The sequence below is a fragment of the Notolepis coatsorum genome (genome assembly GCF_963971535.1).
Source record: "Notolepis coatsorum genome assembly, chromosome: 7".
Classification (NCBI taxonomy): Eukaryota; Metazoa; Chordata; class Actinopteri; order Aulopiformes; family Paralepididae; genus Notolepis; species Notolepis coatsorum.
The window spans coordinates 101,128,199-101,146,715 of record NC_140171.1 but is presented as its reverse complement, the minus strand read 5'-3'; positions in this window follow the sequence as shown (position 1 = coordinate 101,146,715).

Sequence of the window (18,517 nt, the reverse complement as noted above, 5' to 3'; positions counted from 1 at the left end):
GGGGAGTAGGACATTTGTTTCAGTTTTAGCATGATGTTTTATAGATGGCTAGGTTAAACACAGGTTTTTGTTTTTAAGAGGGGGGGTTTGATTTGATTTGATTGAAGTTTATTTCAAGTATGCAACACAACAAACAAACAGATCAAGTACAGATATAGCCTTAAGCCATTCAAATAATAAATGTATACATACATGTAAATAAATAAATAGTTACAATATGTAATCTAATCATCTAAATCTAATCTAATATATAATCTAAGAAAACGAAAGGCTAAAATGCTAAATATATAATCTAAGAATCCAATAATCTAAATCTAATATATAATATAAAAATGCTAAATGCATGAGTCTTTTGTCTTTAATGTTCGCTTGCAAACTCAAATACTGTCTTGGTAAGCCTCATAATGAATTGTTTGGGGAAAAAAGGAAAAACATCGTGATGTGTATCGTGTATCGCCGAAAGGTCAGAAAATATCGTGATATCATATTTAGGCCATATCGCCCAGCCCTAGGTTCATATCAGGTTCATATCAGGTTCATATAAGCTACTTGATTCCAAAGTACCAGGGGTCAGGACTGGATATGCGGGAAGACAAGTTCCTTCCTTGTGTAACTTCCCTGAAGTTGGGGTAGCAGATTGGCCAAGAGGTACAGAGAAGGTCACCAGGAACTGAAAAGTCACCGGTTCGATCCCTGGCACCAACAGCAGAGTGTATTTCCAGCTGTGAGCTGGTGATCGGAGCGTGCGCTCCCCAAACCTTCAGTTCTATCAGGTACAGCTGTGGTTCTCAACGTGGGGTCCGGGGGCCTCCAGGGACCCTTAGTGGGGTTCCAGGGGTCCCCAGAAAATAACCAGGACTTGTTTAATTTCACTATAATTTCATGGGCTAGAAGTTAAGCAAAGTGAGAGAACGTATCAGAATGACTCTGATGTTAAGGTTCAGTCTCTCCTTTGTTATCTCCCACCAAGATGCTTATGGAATTATGGACTAAATCATAACAACAATGTTCTCAGGTGAGGGTTCCTGAGATAAACCCTTATTAAATGAGGGTTCCTGACATAAACTGTTATTAAATGAGGGCTCCTGAGATAAACTCTTATTAAATGAGGGTTCCTGAGATAAACCCTTATTAAATGAGGGTTCCTGAGATAAACCCTTATTAAATGAGGGTTCCTGAGATAAACTTTTATTAAATGAGGGCTCCTGAGATAAACTCTTATTAAATGAGGGTTCCTGAGATAAACCCTTATTAAATGAGGGTTCCTGAGATAAACCCTTATTAAATGAGGGTTCCTGAGATAAACTGTTATTAAATGAGGGCTCCTGAGATAAACTCTTATTAAATGAGGGTTCCTGAGATAAACCCCTATTAAATGAGGGTTCCTGAGATAAACCCTTATTAAATGAGGGTTCCTGAGATAAACCTTTATTAAATGAGGGCTCCTGAGATAAACTCTTATTAAATGAGGGTTCCTGAGATAAACCCTTATTAAATGAGGGTTCCTGAGATAAACCCTTATTAAATGAGGGTTCCTGAGATAAACTGTTATTAAATGAGGGCTCCTGAGATAAACTCTTATTAAATGAGGGTTCCTGAGATAAACCCTTATTAAATGAGGGTTCCTGAGATAAACTCTTATTAAATGAGGGTTCCTGAGATAAACTCTTATTAAATGAGGGTTCCTGAGATAAACTCTTTAACACTTTGAGCGCCACGCCTGGTTTTCCGTTTTACCGCTTGAATGCCACCATCGGCGCCAATGTTAACATTAATATCGCCTAATCTATGTTTTAAATTATGGCTATGTGTCTAATCTGCCCATCGCATTATCAAAGACTATTTTCCAGTCAGTGCTGTGAAGGCAGATTGTTTTTTTATCGCGTCGTTTCCGTTTCAGAGCAGTTAGAAAAGCCCCCGTTTTGATATAAAAAACAGCTCATTCTGGAGCATTCTATGAAAATCGTCTTTTAGTGGAATATTCCACAACATTGATATTCGTCGGCCTTTTTATGAATCGTTTTCAAATAAACGCTAGATGATCAATATTATACGTGCACGCAAGCACATTACGGCCGCGCACTGATAATCGCTCCGTTGATTTCCTTACAGACTTTTACAGTGAAACCGAAAGAAGACATTTCACAAAACAGCTTATAACTTCATCAAACTTACTCTGATTATCCTACCACTGATAACATAGAGTCCTTACCTGACATCAGATGGTATCCAACTGGTATATTCCAATTCCTGATCACCATTCGAAAAAATCGATACGTGTATGGATCCAACGCGATACAGTAGAACTCCATGATCCGCGGGGCTCTGAGGCTCCAGAATGAACTCTGGTAACCCCGGCTGGATCAGTGAACTGGAAAATGTGGAGTACCGGATTTTTTTACCCATTCATTTTCATTGAGTCCATTCCAAAATCACTTATGTCATCTGGGAGACGACAGGGGGCGCTTTTTTCCACAGTGATCGCCGGCGCCCCTCGGCTATACTCGGGTAGGCTCGGGTGATGCAATAATTTTTCAGATCGCATTCTACGTCACTATTAAAAACCAGAGAAATCTCGTGAGTGGCACTCAAAGTGTTAAATGAGGGTTCCTGAGATAAACTCTTATTAGGAGTTCCCAGCCTAATGTGTATCAATTCTTCTTAATAGATAAAGTATTGTACCCTATATCTATACAATAATTATTATGTTTAATTGAATTAATCCCTATATGTTCAGTTCATTGTAAGATTCAGATTCAGATTCAGATTACTTTATTCACCATATTGTAGTACAAATGGAACGTGATTCGACATTTACAGTGCATGCTTTTTTTCACAATTAAGAACAATACAACAGTAAATAAATAATTATAAAGTGCAAGACAGGACAGAACAATGGGTCTCATTCTCGAACGAAGTTACGACAAAATATTTCGTCTTAGCCAGATTTCGGCCTATTTAAGACATATTAGGGCTGGGAGTGGGAGTCTTCAAATTTTCCTGAGATCTTATTTGAGAGCAGATCTAAGAGTGCTGAGGAGCACACTTAAATATGCTCTCAGCCCACGATCAAATCTCATGATTGATTGACTAATTTAAAATGTTATTATTACTTGACAGACTGTGTTCTCATAGTGATTCCTTCACGTCAACGCTACAGGCCTCCTTGGAATTAATTACTTAATCATAATTAAAATAAATATGACAATATTTGTACGATAAGAAATTACGAATTTGATGTTGGAAAAATAAATAATATGGATTCATCTGATCACAGGGCAGCTGGATTAACCATATCTGAACCAGCTATTTTGGACAAATAATTACTCAGATATTCAAACACAATTATGCAATTATTGTGAAATGATTGAAAATAATAACAATTTAATGCCTTCTGTGGAATTTGTATTTCTTATTTGTTACACATCTGTTTTAATGATTAATTATATACATTTGAAAGAATGCAGGTCAACATGCAATGTATCCCATTGATTGGTATACAATGGGATAGACCTTTGTTTGATTGATTGATTGAAAACTTTATTAACAGATTGCAGAATGGGTACAGTACAGTACAGCTCAATTACATAAGGGGATGCAGACCAGAGAAAGAATTTCGTCTTGTTTACATCAGGGTCCCCCATTTTCAATTCATCATAACATATATGACACACATGACACAGATAGACAGTACTGCTACATCTATACATTTATGACATACCAGATTTGCAAATACAGTACTGTTTGTGATACAAAAAGAGTCCAGAAAAGAGAGTACATTTGACGTAGAAACTGTTGGAGGAGGTTGGGTAGGGATGGGTGGGGGATAGACTTACACTGTACAAGCAAAACTGTACATTGGAATATTGACAAAACCATACTTGGTAATTTACTGTACATTGGAGGGGGTTGATATAGCTATAAACCTGCATTCCTTCGAATATATCATTAATCAATTAAACTTATATTGAAATACACTATATAGCCTATACACCAACACTGAAATGACAGTGGATAAATAAATAAGAACTAAAGCTAATCGGTGGAAATAGACTGCATTAATATTCCATAACAAGTCTTGTGTGCGCCTACGAATGAACAGTAGCCTATAGGCTTATGGAATAATAAGCCATACTGCTTCATTCATTACGCCCGCCGTAGGCTATATATATTATGTCATTCATTCATTCATTCATATACAGTACTGCGCGCGCGTGTGTGTGTGTGTCTGTGTGTGCGCGCGCGCTGCGGCAGGTGTGTACCGCGAGCTGTATATGATGCCAATACCAATACATTAATCTAATCTAGTTTTGATGGGCGCAAGCGTGATTACGAAACCTAGCCGCATTTCTCGGAGACGCTCTCTGACTGACGCTAGGTTTCGTAATCACGCGGCTCGCAAAGCACTTCCGCCATTCCATTTCACACAGCTGCGTCACTAGTTGCCTTATAAGGAACTATGGAGGCGGTGTTTTGTATGCAAATGAGCTGAACGGGAACGCGCTTTGGAGTTTACGACAGAATGCCATTCTCCAAGCAGATATCAGATCATATAATTTCTGTGACCGTTTCAGCCACTTAAGACATATCTCCAGCACGTTCAGGACTCAGAGTGTACTTGTCATAGATTATGTCTCAGTGGTTCCAAGATAAGTCTTCCAGAATATATCTTTGGAAAATTTTCGGGAATGAGACCCAATGAGACAACAATAAGACAGTAAAGTGCAGTGGTTGGGGACGTGGATACAGTGCAGCACAAAGTTCAAGTCCTGCCCTCATTCATCAAGGTGTGCGTAGAACATGTTCTATTTCCACACGTAAGCACAGAATTTAGAATGAGTGTACGCACAGGAAAATCGGGATTCACCACACGTGCGTACGCAGGTTCTACGCACACCTGTCATGATGAATATGACTTTGATCCTACGTTTGAGCTTGTGCACTGTTTTAAGTATTTGCATACCAGAACCGTCCCGATTAACCATATACGGTAATGGTATACCCCCATGAAATGTGGAAAAATGGACTAAGCCGAGGGAAGCGTGTTATGAGAACGGTGATGTCGGATATGATATCTATTAACCATTGCTGCCTGGGCAGCGCAAACACTAATAAAGACCGCGCTGGAATATGACTGCCTTTTCCCGTGTTGTTTGATTAATACCCAGGGATTAAAGTTCTCCTCAATTTTATTCCAAATCGCGATGGATCTCCCGTCAATTTTCTACCTGCTGCATATGATTTCTAGAGGCATACTACAATCTATTTTGATGTCAGTATTGGGTAGCCTATATAAACAATAATACGTGAGCATATACAAGAACAATGAATCTCACTGCATGTATGATGTAGCCTGCCTTTCAATACATAAACTTGAATTCCATCATGTTTGTGTGCGGGACTCACAAGGCTGTTGTCACAATGGGTGGTACCGGTACAGTAATAATAACAGTCCACACAATATCACGATGGACCATGCCATAGCCTATGTTCTATTAGGACATGATCTGTGACGACAAATGTTCTAGGATGTTTGATTAAGATATCATACTCTGACAGCATGCCTATGATCAACAAAAACGCGAACTTAAATCCCATCATATACATAGTCTGTCCACTATCTGGTGTCATTGCAATGCGTTTTCTATTCTTTCTTATGCAGTAAAAAGGGGGAAGAACACTATATCGTGGGTGTTCATATGACTCTGCTTACAGCTTCGAAACTCCACTTGTTTCGTTTAACGTAAAGCCTTTTAAATATAATCAAAACGTTCCCGTGTTTCTGCGGTCTGTGCGCAAAATAATAACGAGTTGAGATACGCGGAGCGCAGTCAGTCAGTAGCCTACACCCCGTATATTCCGATAACGCTATATAAACCATGCTGCATTCATTCTGAGAGAAAGATCTATTATTCCAAATGCTATTTATAGGGTTTTGACCATAATTACACTACTGTTGCTATTTTACAATGAACTATAATGAATTACGGTTCATACAGAAGTTCAGATATCCCAAATGGGAAAAGCAAGGCATACATACATTGGGAGATATATTCAACGAAAGGGGTTTCTGTAGCTATCATGAAATTCAGAACAAATTTAACCTCACTAGCTCCACTTATTATTTCTATATACAGTTATTAGCAACTTTGAAGGTTCATGGAGTCCCATTAAAGATACCACTTGAGCACCACAGATATCACAAATTCTTCTATGAAAGGGAGACATCGAAAGGCTTCGTATCTGACTTTTATCATCACTTACTAACGTCTTCGTATGGAATCCTTCCCCTAGACTCAGTCTGGAGGAGGGATATACCAGACTTGAAAGTAGATTTTGATTGGCAAGAAGTCTGGGCAAACGTTCAACTAGCGTCACGCAACCCGGACCATCAACAGATTAATCTTAATTATATTCATAGGACTTACCTGACACCTATAAGATTGAACCGAATGGGGCTTAAACAAGACTCTTTATGCTCCTTGTCTCTAAGAGGTGATATAGGTACATTTATGCATATGTATTGGGAATGCCCCCCTGTTAAGATATTCTGGGAAGAAGTCACTACGCAATTATCAGAATTTTTATTTCTGAACATACCTGTAATGCCTTCTATATTGTTGTTGAATGATGTTTCACAGTTAGCAGCCACTATACAGCTAAAGAGAGTTTTGTCCGGTCTTACGGCTGCTAAAAAGTTGATAGCATCACGATGGATTCAACCGGACAAAATGTGCCGGAAGGTATGGGTTCTTACCTATCTCGATGTGATTTATTTAGAGATATCTACAGCAAGAATTTTAGGTGTCAATGAAGCCAGCATTGCAATCTGGTTAGAAGTGGTGGAGAGAATAAAGGTTAGCATATGAATTGTAATCTCTGGTTGGAAATGAATAATGGATGGCTTATCCAAGGGGGGTCCTGAGGGGGGGGAAGAAGAATGAGCAAGAGCGTATGTACTGTATTGTATAATGGAAATATTGGGGATTATGTATATATCTTGTAACCTACATTTATTGATTCAAAACAGGAATGTATATTCCTGTGATTTATTGAGATATTTACTGTTAATGTTTGTATTGTCAAAAAAATTATAAAAAAAAAATTCAAAAAAAATAACATAAGGGAAAATGAGCCAAAAATCTAAAACGGTCGGTCGGTCTGAGCCTCAGCTTTAGGTGTTCACAGTCAGAACATGCTAGAGCGCTGTGCATTGATGGGTATCGGTCAAGTGTTTATAGAATTGAGCGTTGAGGAAAGAAAGACTAACGTTAGAGAACTATGAAGAGGCAAAAGCCATCCGGCCATCCAGTTTAAAAAGAGAAGAAAAGAAGAAGACGAGAAACGTGCCAAGGTGAAAGGTATGCAATTTTGTACAACTTCCAAGACCTGCCACACCAAGAGCTGATGAAGCAAGCAGAGGCACTTGTACACACCTTAAACCATGGAGGGAAATCTGATTTGGATGGGAAGGAGCTGGCTCAGGAGTTGGACAATTTGATGTGATTGATGACTTTGCAGCGAGGAAGGCCAGAAGGATTGCACTGTAAATGGAAACCAGTAGGAGCTACAGGCTAACCTTGAAGTGTGATGATAAGGAGTGGAATGTAAATAGTTCTTTAGACAAAGTGAATTTGTAATTTTTATTTATTTGTTTGTTTATTTAGCATATTATATTTTGATTATATATGTGTAACATATTTTACAATACATAATTTTCTTTTAAAGCAAATTTGCATGTTATTTTATTGTTTGTTATTATTAGTGTGGGTGACCTGGCGAAGCCAGGTTGCCACCCACACTGTTGTTCTTGTTACTCTTTTTATTTATTTATTCTTTATTCCACCGATTTTGCCAACACCACTCGTGCCCGAGCGTTGGCGCCCCATACACGTGAAAGGTATCAAAACGACCGGCCTGCCTATGGCAACTGCGGTATTCGAACTCGTAAAGTTTCACCGCACCGTCTGGCTACGAATCGACTTTAAACGGTAAAATTTCGGTCCCATTGGAAATGCATTGCAATTTAGAGTGTAGCAGCTGAAATAATCTTTTTTCCCCTACCTTGGGTGAATTGCGAGTGTGATCTCAATTTTGGACGTAGAAATAAAACAAACACATCAAAACGATGACACGGCTGTCAGCCCGCTCACAAAAGAAAAATAAATGGAATTGGACATTTCTATCTCAACTGACGACCATTTGTTTGAAGGTTCTCCTCCCCATTGACCGCCATGCAAATCCACCCTAGGAATCGCTTTTTTCTCACTCTTTTTTAGCCTTCTGTTCCGATTGCCGAAGGAGTGCCACAATATCGCACGAATGCCACAATATCGCACACAACCCTTCGCCTACTCGTTGTAGTGCTCATGTGCGCGTCACAACGCTTCATCTCTTATAGTTTTCTTTTAATCAACGTGACAATGCAGTCATGTAAAGAAAATTCAGAATATGCAAGTCATTGTGCTCATGGCTGATTGGTTCAGCCTTAAAGGGGAACTTCACTTTTTTTGGAAATTAGCTTATTTAACATCTTCCCTGGAGTTAGACAAGAAGATGCATACCTTTTTTGTCTCTGTGCGTGCATTTTAGCTTTGGGAATAGACGCTCCGTTAGCATAGCTTAGCTTCATCACTGGAAGTGAGGCAGGACAGTAGCCTTACAGTGCCTTACAGTGTATTGCAAGGTCTGACATTGACCAAACTTGATATGCATGACCTTGGTGGGCTCTAGGTCAACTCCTGAAAAGGGGGTCAATGTCAGACCTTGCAATCAAAAGTTAGGGGGCGCACTGAAATTATGGCAAGGGTTATTAGCCCCCTAACTTTTGATTGCAAAGTCTGACATTGACCCCCTTTTCAGGAGTTGACCTAGAGCCCACCAAGGTCATGCATATCAAGTTTGGTCAATGTCAGACCTTGCAATACACTGTAAGGCACTGTAAGGCTACTGTCCTGCCTCACTTCCAGTGATGAAGCTAAGCTATGCTAACGGAGCGTCTATTCCCAAAGCTAAAATGCACGCACAGAGACAAAAAAGGTATGCATCTTCTTGTCTAACTCCAGGGAAGATGTTAAATAAGCTAATTTCCAAAAAAAGTGGAGTTCCCCTTTAACAGCTGTGAGGCTCAGGGCTCACGGCTCAGCTGACCTGCCAATGACATCATCCACTTAACCCATCATTGCCCATCACTGTGTTGCAGTAATGAATTGCTGGACAGCGCCATCTGTCTTGCGGGTTGTGTCATTGTACTCAGTAGGGATATCCTCTTTCATTTTTCATTGGTCCATGTTGACCACCTTTCATTGGTCGATGTTGACCACTCCCCCGATCCTTAGACCACGCCCCCTTAGGCCACACCCCTCAGTGTATCTCTTCAACCGTTTGTCGTAGAGACTTGCGGATTGTGCCATTGTACTCAGTAGGGATATCCTCTTTCATTTTTCATTGGTCCATGTTGACCACCTTTCATTGGTCGATGTTGACCACTCCCCCGATCCTTAGACCACGCCCCCTTAGGCCACACCCCCTCAGTGTATCTCTTGAACCGTTTGTCGTAGAGACTTGCGGATTGTGCCATTGTACTCAGTAGGGATATCCTCTTTCATTTTTCATTGGTCCATGTTGACCACCTTTCATTGGTCGATGTTGACCACTCCCCCGATCATTAGACCACGCCCCCTTAGGCCACACCCCCTCAGTGTATCTCTTGAACCGTTTGTCGTAGAGACTTGCGGATTGTGCCATTGTACTCAGTAGGGATATCCTCTTTCATTTTTCATTGGTCCATGTTGACCACCTTTCATTGGTCGATGTTGACCACTCCCCCGATCCTTAGACCACGCCCCCTTAGGCCACACCCCCTCAGTGTATCTCTTGAACCGTTTGTCGTAGAGACTTGCGGATTGTGCCATTGGTCGATGTTGACCACCTTTCATTGGTCGATGTTGACCACTCCCCCGATCCTTAGACCACGCCCCCTTAGGCCACACCCCCTTTCAAAAACTCGGAAAAATCCGAAAACTCGGAAAAATCCTAAAACTCGGAAAAATCAAAAATCCGAAAAAGTTCAAAAACTCTGAAAAATCCCAAAACCCGAAAACTCGGAAAAATCCGAAAAAAACGAAAACTCGGAAAAATCGAAATAGTTCAAAAACTCGGAAAAATCCCAAAACTCGGATAATTCCGAAAACTCGTAAACATCAAAAATCCGAAAAAGTTCAAAAACTCGGAAAAGTCCGAAAACCCGGAAAAATCCAAAAACTCGGAAAATTCCGAAAACTCGAAAAATTCCGAAAACTGAAAAATACAAAAAAAAAATTTAACTCTGAAAAGTCCGATCTTCAAATGGTCTATGTTGACCACTCCCCCGATCCTTAGGCCGCGCCCCCTTTTTGTATCCTTTGAACCGTTTGTCATAGAGACTCGCGAGATACCCTCTCCCGTTGGCCGGCGGTGCACAGGCGTCACCCACACTTTCACAATTTCCCCCGCGCGGAATTGTCTAGTTATTATTATTATTATTGTGTGTTAGCTAAGTTGTTTATTTGTTTTAATTCTTTAGTGTACACTTTACATTTATTCTTAGCTCTTGTTCTTGCTTGTAAAAAATAAAGGTGCAGTACTTTACTGTATAACTGTTAACCCTTTCACTGCCACACGACGGAGGGTTAACCCTTTACTATCACACAACCAACGGTCGTGAAAGGGTTAACCTTCGGTATATTGTTGCAGTGAAAAGGGTTAACCGGTGGTAGCGCAACGATGTTTTGATTTTTTGGGGGGGGGGGGCTCAGACCGACCGACCGTTTTTAGATTATTGGCTCATTTTCCCTTATGTTAGAATTTTCTTTATGTAAAAATAATGGTTGCAGCTATAGATGGGTGCGCCAAAACTGTGCAGAGCAAAGTGGCACAGTGGTGAATCTCGCCTAGGGCGCCAAATGTGCTAGGTCCGCCCCTGGCTACTGGCCACTGAAGTTCCATAACAAGCTGTGGATTATTCTCCTGGATTACGGACTGGTTGATACTAGGTCAAGGTCAAGGTCAACTTCAATTATAAAGCACATTTAAATCAACCGAAGTTGTACCAAAGTGCTGTACAATATAAAAACAGAAATACTCAAATAAATACAAAATACAGTATACACACAAAGGCATAAAAACTACAATAATACATTTAAAAAAAATAAAAATAAACAATCACCACACGATCAGGGATGTATTGGGAATGCCCCCCTGTTAAGATATTCTGGGAAGAAGTCACTATGCAATTATCAGAATTTTTATTTCTGAACATACCTGTAATGCCTTCTGTATTGTTGTTGAATGATGTTTCACAGTTAGCAGCCACTATACAGCTAAAGAGAGTTTTGTCCGGTCTTACGGCTGCTAAAAAGTTGATAGCATCACGATGGATTCAACCGGACAAAATGTGCCGGAAGGTATGGGTTCTTACCTATCTCGATGTGATTTATTTAGAGATATCTACAGCAAGAATTTTAGGTGTCAATGAAGCCAGCATTGCAATCTTGTTAGAAGTGGTGGAGAGAATAAAGGTTAGCATATGAATTGTAATCTCTGGTTGGAAATGAATAATGGATGGCTTATCCAAGGGGGGTCCTGAGGGGGGGGAAGAAGAACGAGCAAGAGCATATGTATGTACTGTATTGTATAATGGAAATAATGGGGATTATGTATATATCTTGTAACCTACATTTATTGATTCAAAACAGGAACGTATATTCCTGTGATTTATTGAGATATTTACTGTTAATGTTTGTATTGTCAAAAAAATTATAAAAAAAAATTCAAAAAAAATTAACATAAGGGAAAATGAGCCAAAAATCTAAAACGGTCGGTCGGTCTGAGCCTCAGCTTTAGGTGTTCACAGTCAGAACATGCTAGAGCGCTGTGCATTGATGGGTATCGGTCAAGTGTTTATAGAATTGAGCGTTGAGGAAAGAAAGACTAACGTTAGAGAACTATGAAGAGGCAAAAGCCATCCGGCCATCCAGTTTAAAAAGAGAAGAAAAGAAGAAGACGAGAAACGTGCCAAGGTGAAAGGTATGCAATTTTGTACAACTTCCAAGACCTGCCACACCAAGAGCTGATGAAGCAAGCAGAGGCACTTGTACACACCTTAAACCATGGAGGGCAATCTGATTTGGATGGGAAGGAGCTGGCTCAGGAGTTGGACAATTTGATGTGATTGATGACTTTGCAGCGAGGAAGGCCAGAAGGATTGCACTGTAAATGGAAACCAGTAGGAGCTACAGGCTAACCTTGAAGTGTGATGATAAGGAGTGGAATGTAAATAGTTCTTTAGACAAAGTGAATTTGTAATTTTTATTTATTTGTTTGTTTATTTAGCATATTATATTTTGATTATATATGTGTTGTTAAATATATTATTATTATGTGCGCCCTTGCTCATTTGTGTTCTACAGAGGGCGATGTAGTAAATCCAGTATGTGACGTCACTGACGTTTCCTTTCCATTCCTGTTCCGGTCTATTATTTGTCAATGATTGGTGTTGATATATATAGCGCCACTACGACCGCATCTCGCCCCGCCTGAGAAATAAATATGCCGAGGCTAAAGATGATCAATGAGTCCATTGAGTTCTATTCAATCGCCACCGCAACGCACTCCGTTTAACAGGTTATGCGCCCAGCACACTTCCGCTGCGCACTCCGTTTAACAGGTTATGGGCCCAGGAATGCCAGTCTAGAGCGACAAGGTGAATAGAATTATATACTAACTAAACCGGGAATGAAGACGGTACCGGGAGATTTACGTGAACAGTGAAGACACGTCACAGAGTTTCTACAAGCCGCAACCGAACGTTTGTATAGTAAACTCTGAAGAAACGTGAAAATGGCTGTAGCAGGAACAATACACCAGCAGATTATATTTGATGGAAAAGAAGATAGATATGATCTGTGGGAGACGAGATTCCTTAGCCGTTTACACATTCTGAAGCTAAAAGACACGATTTTGCGAGCGTCTATTGATGAAGCTGCATTAGCTGCAGACGCAGCGAGGAATGCAGACTGTTACGCCCAATTAGTGAATGCGCTAGACGATAAGAGCCTTTCATTGATAAGACATGATGCGGCCGATGATGGGAGGAAAGCCCTGCAATTATTGAGGGAGCATTATTCGGGAAAAAGCAAGCCCAGGATTCTAAACCTGTACACATCATTGACCACCATACAAATGGAAGACAATGAGACTGTGACTGATTACATGATAAGGGCTGGGAATATAATTTCAGCTCTTCGTGATGCAGGAGAGAACATGAGTGATGGGCTGCTTGTAGCCACTATTCTGAATGGATTACCAGACTCATTTAGGCCACTAGCTGTCCATGTAACACAGAATGAGGACAATGTTACATTCAAAGACTTCAAGAGAAGACTAAGAGTCTATGAAGAGTCTGAGAAAATGAGGACAATTGGCACTGCATATACGGACAGTGTGATGAAGACTAGCACAAGGCAAAGCAAACAAGGCACCAAGACATATAGGAAGGATGGGGAAGCCACTCTGACATGTTACAGGTGTGGAGAAAGAGGACACCCCCGAAACAGGTGCACCCGAAAAGTGTGGTGCAGTCACTGCAAGAGCAACACACACACAGAGTCCCTGTGCAGGAAAAAGGGAAAAGAAGGAGCAAGAAAGGTCGCAGAGTTGGACACCGACGACGACGATCAATGCTTCATGGCCAAGCATGCAAACAACGAGAGGCTGCCAGCCAACGTGAAGAAAAAGGGGATCATGGTGGACGCCGGAGCGACATCCCACATCGTGAATGATATTGCCAAGTTCAAGAGCTTTGACAACACATTCCAGCCTGACACCCACTCAATGGAGCTGGCAGATGGGACCAAGTGCAGCGGGTTGGCACAACGCAGAGGAACGGCGCTGATCTACCTACTAGACAACGAGGGACGGCAACAAAGAGCACAGCTACAGGATGCACTGTATATGCCGACGTATCCAAATGACATCTTCTCAGTGGCAAGAGCAACCAATGCAGGAGCAACGGTGACTTTCAAAAAGGGGGACAGCCACATGATCGCCAAGAAGGGCAACAGGTTTGACCTCCATGAAAGTGGTAATCTGTTTTATTTGCCAACTGTTCAGAATTTTTTTTATACATGCAATATATGTCATGACATGCAAACTTGGCATGAAATATTGGGTCATTGCAATTATGAGGATGTACAAAAGTTACTGGGTGTGGTAAAAGGTATGGAGATAAGAGGCAGTACAGTCAGGCCAGCACAGCTGTGTGAAATATGTACAAAAGGTAAATTCACCCAGACAAGGAATAGGGAGCCGGACAGAAAGGCTACAGAACCTTTACAGATGGTCCACACTGATTTAGCCGGTCCCATGAGAACCCCAAGCTTAGAAGGTCATAAGTATGCACAGTCTTTTACAGACGACTACTCGGGTGCCATGACTGTGTATTTTCTCAAATCCAAAAGTGATGCAGTACACGCCACAGAGAGGTACTTGGCAGACTCAGCCCCTTATGGAAAAGTTAAATGTTTACGATCTGATAATGGAGGTGAATTTACAAGCAAAGGAATTCAAAGCACTGTTAACCAAAAATAGGATTAAGCATGAGACATCTGCACCCTATTCACCTCACCAAAATGGCACAGCAGAGAGAGGTTGGCGAACCCTCTATGAAATGGGCAGGTGTATGCTGTTAGACAGTAAGTTGCCAGACAAGCTGTGGAGTTATGCTGTACAGACGGCAGCCTATGTGAGAAACAGGTGCTACGGTAGACGCACAAAGAAGACACCATATGAGATGCTCACAGGCAAGAAACCAAACATGTCCAAACTTCAGAAATTCGGATCTGTATGTTTTGCCTACACACAAGAGAAAGGGAAGTTAGATCCCAGATGTGAGCAGGGTCTTTTTATTGGCTATGACAAAAACAGCCCAGCTTATCTTGTGTACTATCCAGACACAGAGAAGGTCAGAAAACACAGGTTAGTGAAGTTCACAAATGAGACAGCCAAAGAAAAAGAAACACAGACACATGGATCACACATTGAATATCAGGACAGAGATGCACAGTTACACCCCAGGATCCTTGAAAATGAGGGAAATGATGCTGAAGAAATGGAAAATGCATCAGATCAAAGTGTTCAAAGTGATGTTTCTGAGGCTAAATGTGAACAGCCTAGCACTGAGTGTCAGGGTAGAAGGTACCCACCTAGAGTTAGGAGAAAGCCAGTGTACCTTCAGGATTATGTGACTGAAGATACAGCAGACAGACTGGTAACATGTGTAGACTCTTGTTATAGAGCAGTTTGTGACATACCACAAAATTACCAGGATGCCATAAGCTCAACCAAGTCACATCTGTGGGTAGACGCAATGAATGATGAAATACAGTCACTGAAAGAGAATGACACATTCAAGATCACCCAGTTGCCACCAGGCAAAAAGGCAGTGGGGGCGAGGTGGGTCTATGCTCTCAAGAGTGATACTGATGGATCAGACAAATGTAAAGCAAGATTTGTGGCAAAAGGTTACAGCCAAAAGCAAGGTATTGACTACGAGGAAACATTCTCACCTACAGTTGACATGACAACGGTTAGAGTGGTCATGCAAAAGGCAGTGCAGGAAGATTTATTTTTACATCAATTGGATGTCAAAACTGCATACCTGCATGCACCAATTGATCGTGAGGTCTATGTGGAACAACCTGAAGGTTATGAGATGGAGTCAGAAACAGGAGAAAAGCTAGTATGCAAATTACAGAAATCCCTATACGGTCTAAAGCAGTCAGGCAGAAACTGGAATGCTCTGTTACATGCATATCTCACTGAGAATGGTTTTGAACAAAATCCTGCTGATAACTGCCAATACACAAGGGAAAAACAAAATGAAAAAGTGATTCTAATTGTATTTGTTGATGATTTAATCATTGCTGGTAACAATGAGGAGATTGTGAAAGGTGTCAAAATGATGCTTGCTGAGAGGTTTAAAATGAAGGATCTGGGAAAATTAAAACATTTTCTAGGGATAGATTTTAACCAGTCAGAGGGTCAAGTCACAATGTCACAACAGAGGTATGTGAACAAAATCCTCTCCAGATTTGGAATGCAAGAGTGTAGGTCCAGAGAGACCCCATGTGAATCAAAACTTGAATACACAGAAAATGCAGAAAAATTTGGAGACCCGAGGATGTATAGAGAGGCAGTGGGAAGTTTGATCTATTTGGCTACATGCACTAGACCAGATTTAAGTTTTGTAGTCAGTAAACTTTCCCAGCATCTTTCTGAACCAAGTGAAGAGCATTGGAACACTGTAAAACATGTGTTCAGGTATCTTAACGGTACAACAGACCGTGGCTTATGTTTTAAAAAGAATGATACAGGTGAACTAGGCCTAATAGTCCACAGTGATGCTGACTGGGCATCAGACGTTGTAGACAGACGTAGTACCACAGGGTACTGTGCCAGTCTAAGTGAGAGAAGCTCTCTCATTTCATGGAAGAGTAGAAGACAACCAACAGTTGCACTTTCTACCTGCGAGGCAGAATACATGGCCTTAGCATCAGCCATACAGGAGTGTATGTATTTGCAACAGCTACTCAAGGGTATTGATGGATGTCAGTATGCACAAACCAAGGTCTATGATGATAACCAAGGAGCTATTGCACTAGCCAGGAATCCTGTAAACAGGCAAAGATGTAAACATATTGATATAAAATATCACTTCATAAGAGAAACTGTGAATAGTGGGAGGATATGTTTGGAATATTGTCCTACTGACAACATGATTGCTGATGTGATGACAAAACCAGCCACTAAGCTACAACTGAAGAAGTTTGCTCAGTATTTGTTTGGCACTTAGTTAGAGTGAAAGAAAAGCATGGATGTGCCAATATGTTTTTTTTTGGTTGTTGTTGTTTATTTTGTATCGAAGGCCAAAGAGGGTGAATATATATATATATATATTTTTGTTTTGTACCACAATAAGCTAAGTTCGAGTGGGGGTGTTAAATATATTATTATTATGTGCGCCCTTGCTCATTTGTGTTCTACAGAGGGCGATGTAGTAAATACAGTATGTGACGTCACTGACGTTTCCTTTCCATTCCTGTTCCGGTCTATTATTTGTCAATGATTGGTGTTGATATATATAGCGGCACTACGACCGCATCTCGCCCCGCCTGAGAAATAAATATGCCGAGGCTAAAGATGATCAATGAGTCCATTGAGTTCTATTCAATCGCCACCGCAACGCACTCCGTTTAACATGTGTAACATATTTTACAATACATAATTTTCTTTGTATTGACCGACCGACCGTTTTAGATTTTTGGCTCATTTTCCCTTATGTTAATTTTCTTTATGTAAAAATAATGGTTGCAGCTATAGAGGGGTGCGCCAAAACTGCGCAGAGCAAAGTGGCACAGTGGTGAATCTCGCCTAGGGCGCCAAATGTGCTAGGTCCGCCCCTGGCTACTGGCCACTGAAGTTCCATAACAAGCTGTGGATTATTCTCCTGGATTACGGACTGGTTGATACTAGGTCAAGGTCAAGGTCAACTTCAATTATAAAGCGCATTTAAATCAACCGAAGTTGTACCAAAGTGCTGTACAATATAAAAACAGAAATACTCAAATAAATACAAAATACAGTATACACACAAAGTCATAAAAACTACAATAATACATTTAAAAAAAAACAAAATAAACAATCACCACACGATCAGGGATGTGTGGCTTACCAAGCCTCAAAACGTCAATAAATACAGGTGAGTCTTCAGCTGTGTTTTAAAACTCTGTAGGGTCTGGGCAGACCTCATTTCCAGTGGAAGACTGTTCCATATTTTAGGGGCAGCCACCGCAAAAGCTCGATCACCTTTTGTCTTTAGCCTCGGGACATCTAAGAGCAGTTTATTTGCTGACCTCAGTGCTCTAGCTGGGGTACAAAGATAACACCTAACACCTCCTCTTCCCCAAACAGCATTGAAACTACTTGCTTCTACTTTGTGTTGTGTGCATTTGATTCATTCTGATCTGGTGACAGCTCATGACAGTCACAAAGCCTGTAGTTGTCACTGAATTGTCTGTGTTTATGTGAAGTCTTTTTATGCTTTTTCTATTAGTTGTAGTTGAGTTGATGATTATATTGTTAAACACGTTTCGCAATTATGCCACAACAATGTGGAACACCCTGCCCACAGCCGTAAAATAATGTGAATCCCTACCCACCTTCAAAAGCGCTCTAAAAGAGCAACTACGGGAGGCCACAATTCGAAACTGGCCCCGGTAAGAGGGGGAAGAAACTGTACATTGGAGGAGGTTGGGTAGGTGGGGTGGGGAGGGGAGGGGGGAACTGTACATTGGAGGTGGTTGGGTGGGTGGGGGGGGCGGTTGGGTAGGCAGGGTGGGGCGGGGGGGGGGGGGGGGCCCTGTCTGTGCCAACCTAATTTAGTGTACTAACTAGCAGTTGTGTTAATAGGCCCTTTTCA